The following is a 6158-nucleotide window of genomic DNA, read 5'->3' as shown; positions in this document are numbered from 1 at the left end:
CTAGTCGGGAGTGGTGCTGACTGAAAACAGATGATTTGGAGCGATTCGCGCGCCATCTGTTGGTCATTCTAAGGACTTATTGAACTACCCTCGTATGAAATAGCTTTTCAATGATATTTCGTTATGATTTTGAATTTAACACTACTTAAAATAATTTTAAATTATTTTGACGGAAAATTTTAATAATTAAGTGCTCATTCTTGATGCAAAATGGTATACTGTAAAATAAGAAAGAAAACAGTGATTTTTACGAGCGTGAAATTTGCTGCTAGAGTGGACTATGGGCAGCAGTCCCGTAAGTCATCAGGTTGCCCCTGTAATACGATTTTTTTCAATATCTGTAATTAAAAATTACGATTTTTGTCTAGCTATTAGAGAAAATCGCAAGTACATACAAAAATGATATAAATAGATTTTTAAGTTAGTTGTAAAGGTGGTAAGCTTGTGCCACCACGCGGCGCCACAACCAAATCGAGGAATAATACGCCGAACATGCGAGTTTTATTCTTGATGCAGCTCTTTTATTAGATAAAAGTTTATTTTCAGCCTACTGGGCTTCTAAAAATTCACTTGCTTACACTTCCGTTTTCACAGTATTTTCATAAAACTCACCCTTAAAAACTAAAATCCATCCACACCTTATCTATACGACCACTCGCTCTTCTCCCATTGCCTTCCTGGCTTCGTCTCCCTTCACAAACTCCTACTTCCTACTTCATTGATTTCCTTCGCATTGCCAAACTCAGCCTCCACGGCTAATATCTAATATTCAATTACTATTTACAATATTTCGATTTTGCTTATATCTACTTTATCTCCTATTTACAATATCTGCTCGATTGTCCTTCCTCCTTCCTTCTTTTTCTCTCCGTCTCATTTCAAACCACTTTTATCCATGCTATTGCCCTGTCGTCCCCCTTTTATGCTTCAATACTTCCATTCTTATTCCACTTATTTACACTTCATCACACTCCTTCAAACAATAATCTATCCAAATCTTCTTTGTTATGCAATTCACTATTAACACTTTTATCATCCCTCCTAGTAATCACTCGCCCCTCTATATTTTATTCACTACCTCATTCAGCCTCTTACTAACCTTTTGTATACTTAACAGCTATGCTTCGTTCTCTACCCAGTCCAGCTCTACTGTCTTCGACCTTCTTAACTTCCTTATTTGTTGCTCTATCACCTCGTCATTTAACTTCTCCATCACAGCCTTCGTCGTTTTTCTTCGTCAATCATCCCTGTTCCGTGAATCTGAGCCCTGAAACAATTCCTTAAAAAACTCCCTAATCTCGTTACTTTCTATCTTCTCACTTATCGTGACTCTACACTTTCTAAGACTATTTATTATCCTCTACATGACCCTCTCTGTGTTAAATTTTCCTAAGTCCTTTTCCACATCTTTGTCCATTTTCTGTTCTTTATTCTCACACATCAAGCCCTTCCTCATTTCTACGTTCTTCTCCCTTTTCGTGTTCACTATTCTCACTTATTGTACTTAGTCTTCACCTTCCTTTTCACCTTTTTACATTTCCTATCCCACCACGGCTTTAACATTCCTTTCTTCTTCTTTCTAAAGATACTCTATTGCACGCCCCCTTTCACTATCTCTTTCAAATCCGCCGAGATCTCTTCCACCTACTTCCCTCTCCAAAATTGTCACTTATTCCCCACCTTGCCTCCCGCCCCTCTCCCACCTTATCAAAAACCCTAAGCACTGATGTTCTTACTCTACCCTCACTTTTACAGAAAATCTCATCATCCACTCTCGCATATTTATGAAAGCATAGTCTATAACCGAAACACTGACCTTATTTTCATATGTGTCCTCCATCCAGTTCCTTATAGTCTCCCCCTCCTTATTTATTATCTTATCCTTCTATTTCCTTTCAAAAGATCTCCCCTTCCTTGTAAATGCCTCCTTCCATCGCCATTCTCACATTAAATATACCCTTGGTACCAGAATAGCCTTTTGTTTTTTTCTGGAAAATCTCCCACCCTTGATTTAATCCTTTCCATCCCATCCTTATTGCACAGTGTCACAAACCTACACGTTGTCCCTCCTATATTAAATTCCCTCATTCGGTCGCCCTCTGCCTCTCTCTCTCTCTCTCTTTCTCTCTATATGAATTTTTTCTCCTTATCAACCCCTTACCTCTGTTATAATTTGCCCAATAGCTGATCCTTTCTTCTTCACTCTGAATGCCCCCTGTAGGCCCCACCTACACCCCCATTATAGTTTTGGCTCTATTCTATCCCATTCCTTATTTTCTTTTGACTTCTGTACCATTCACAAAAAATAAAATTCCTGGATATGCCTCCAGGATTCCTCATCTTTATTATTTAACTCTGCTAAACTCCAGTACGGAGCCTTCATTACATATCCACCCTGCTTTACGCCGGACCCCGCGCTTTCGAGGAAGAAATTCCTTTGCACTTCCTTCGACACCTCTTTCTTGTCTGCCCACACCCACATATTCGCATCTACTTTCATTTTTCGATAACCCACCTTCGCCGCTTTCCCTTCGTTCCTTTTTTATCCTAGCTCTGTCGTTCAGCATTCTCTGCACCTCTCTTTCCTTCATAGACAAATCGTGATTTATGAAAATCTTCTTATTCTGTATCCTATTTTTATTTCGCATTGCCTTAAACTTTGGTTCCCACTAATCCATTTTTACAAACGCCACATTCTTCTTCTTTTTCCCCTCCAGCCTAAGTTTCTCTGCCTTGCGTTTAACCCACCCTATGCTCTGTAGTAGCACTTCCACACCCTTCCTTCTTCCCGACTCTTTATATTTAACCCTCTAATCACAATATTATTTCTCTTGTCTGCCTTCTGTTTTTTCTCCTTTTTCAACTCCATTGACCTTATTTGTTCCCTATCTGCCTTGTACATTCCTTCTGAGCCTTAATCTCCTCTTCTATCTGCTTCATTTTTAATGCTTTTTCCTTCCTTACGAAAACTACCTCCGTCTCTAATCCTTCTGCGTTCTTCCTAGGCTCTCTCACCTCCTTTTCCCATTTCTTATTTTTGATTAGCAATTCCTCCGTAACGCCTTCCATCTGATACTTAGTCCCCCTTACGTCTTCCCACAGTCCCCTAATCTCGCCTATCAGCCTTCCGAGAGCTGAATAATGAATACTAAATTTGTTAATGTACTTGATCTGGAACTGCTTATTTGGATATTATAAAATAATGTACAAATAGTATTTTGCCTGATTACTTTAATATTTATTCCACAGTTTTTTCATTATCCTGTATTTAGGATTTAAAAAAGTGCGCGTTCTGTAAAAGCGAAAAACAATTATTTTGATCGTCTTTCCAAAGCGTAACTTGTTTATTTGCCAGATTATATTTCACGATTTGAATGAAAGATCCGCATTCTATCGAAATATAATTAATAATAAACTTTTAGAACTTTTTCAATTAAAAAACTAATGTTAATTAATTTCTCTGTACCCTGGGTTCTTATTCGCAAAAACTGATTATTCTATTTTCAGTTTAATTTTTAACGATTAAAGTAAAAATTACGCATGCTAACAAAAAAATATTAAAGCAAAATTGTTCCCTTTTTGGTGACACAATTATATCTATTTACTTTTTTCGTAGGCTGTGTTGTTTGTCTAAAAACTTTATTTTTTTCATTTATAATTTTGTTTTCCACAAATAAAAAAAACTGCGCACCCTATCTAAAAGTTATCCAGAATAAATTTGTAGATCATTTTTCAGCGCAAAAATTTTTTATTCATCTTTTATCGTATCTTGCATAGTTTGTCTGCAGAATATATTTTTTTATTTTTCGTTATCCATTGTGTGATCAAAATTGTATATGTCTTAAGTTTTTTAAATTGGAAAATAGATCTTCTTTCATTAACTTTAAATAAATAAAAAATATTTGAAATTAGAAATACTAATTACATATGTTAATTTATAAGCTTTAGCATAATGTGAGCCAAAAATTTATAAAGTAAATATTGTTTTCTATTACTTCACTTGCTTCCAAAATCAAATAAATAACCTTAAGGCAATTGTAATCTGGTTCTAATGCACTTAAATATACAGGTCCCGAAAGCCGGAATTCCAACATTGTCATATCGATGTGGGCACTATATTATAATTTAGTGCTTATTTAGTGCTAATTTATGCTCTAAAAAAAATGGTATGCTCGGTAATTTTGGTCAAAAACAGATAGTAATGCTAGCTTCAACTGAAGCCACAACTCCGGTATGCAAAACTCGGAAACTATTAGTGATATCAAATTCTCCATTGCGCAGGAATTTAGTGCTAATCAAGTGCTCTGGATTTGTACTATGTAAAAAATCGACGCACGTTTTTTTCAAAAAACGTGTAGTAATGCTGGCTGCAGGTGACTCTGGTGCGCGAAACTTGTAAATTATTAGTGTTATCAAATTCTCCTATGACAGGAATTTAGTTCCCCTTAAGTGCCAATATACTCTGCAAAAACTAAATTTTGTGTCCGGTAATTTTGATCAAAAACATGTAGTAATGATTTTTTCAAATGACTGGTATATGAAACTCTGAAACTATCTATGATAAAATTTTCTCCTTTGTACAGGTACATAACGCTAATTAAGTACTCTGGATGTGTGTTAGGCAAAAAAACCGGGCAATTTTTTTTAACAAAAACGTGTGGTAATGCTGGATTCAGGTGACTCTGGTATGTGAAACTCGAAAACTATTACCAATATCAAGATCTGCTTTGCGCTGAAATTTAGTAATGCTTTAGTAATGCTGGCTGCATATAACTCTGGTATGTGAAACTCGATAAATATTAGTGGTATCGAATTCCTCTTGTGTAGGAATTTAGTGCTAATTAAGTGCTTATATATTCGGCGAAAGCTACATTTTGTGCCCGATAATTTTTACCAAAAACATGTACTAATGGCGGCTCCAGATGACTTTGGTATGTGAAACTCGGGAACTATTGTTGGCATTCAATTCTCCTTTGCACAAGAATTTAGTGATAATTAAGTGCCAATATATACTTCCAAAAATAAATATTGTGCCCGGTAATTTTGGAACAAAATATGTAGTAACAGTAGCTTCAGGTGACTCTGGTATTCGAAACTCGGGAACTTTTGATAGTATCAAATTCTCCTTTGCACCGGAATTTATAGGTAATTAAGTTCTAATAAATGCTGAAAAAATTAAATTTTTTGCCAGATAATTTTGGTTTAACTATGTAGTAAGGCTGGCTTTTGAGTCACTTGAAGCCAGCATTTCTACACATTTTTGATGAAAAAAACTTCCCAGATTTTTTGCTTTGCAAAAATCCAAAGCACTTAATAAGCACTAAATTCCTGCACAAAGGAGGACATGTTATCATGAATAGCTTTCGAGTTTCATATACAAGCCATCTGAAGCCAACTTTACTACATGTTTTTGATCGAAATTACAGGGCACAAAATTTAGTTTTTGCAGAATACACTAGCACTCAATTAGCACTAAATTCCTGTCAGAGGAGAATTTTATACGAATAACAATTTCCAAGTTTCGCACACCAGAGTCACCTGAAGCCAGCATTACTACAGATTTTTTGAAAAAAGTGCTCCGATTTTTTGCATAGTACAAATCCAGAGCACTTAATTAGCACTAAATTCCTGCACAAAGGAGAACATGTTTTCATGTTTTTCATCCAAATTAATAAGCACAAAATTTAGTCTTTGCAGAAGATATTAGCACTTAACTACACGAAGTTCCTATCAAAGGAGAATTTTATACCATTAATAATTTGCAAGTTTCACATACGGGAGTCACCTGAAGTCAGCATTACTACACGTTTTTTGTAAAAAAGAAACGTGCCTGCATTTTTGGCATGACACGAATCCAGCGCACCTAATTAGCATTAAATTCTTGTGCAAACTAGAATTTGAGACCACTAATAGCTTCCGAGTTTCGCATACCAGAGTCACCTTAAGCCAGCAGTACTACACGTTTTTGGTGAAAAAAGTGACCGGAATTTTTTCACAGCACAAATCCAGAGCACTTAATTAGCACTAAATTCCTGCGCAGAAGAGAATTAGATACAACAAATAGTTTCCGAGTTTCGCATACCAGAGTCACCTGAAGCTGCATTACTAAACGTTTATGGCAAAAAAAGTGCCCGGATTTTTAGCACAGCACAAATCCA

The sequence above is a fragment of the Belonocnema kinseyi genome, chromosome 4 (assembly GCF_010883055.1).
Source record: "Belonocnema kinseyi isolate 2016_QV_RU_SX_M_011 chromosome 4, B_treatae_v1, whole genome shotgun sequence".
In the NCBI taxonomy this organism is placed as follows: Eukaryota; Metazoa; Arthropoda; class Insecta; order Hymenoptera; family Cynipidae; genus Belonocnema; species Belonocnema kinseyi.
The sequence above is the reverse complement of the archived record's forward strand: the minus strand, read 5'-3'. Positions refer to the sequence as shown.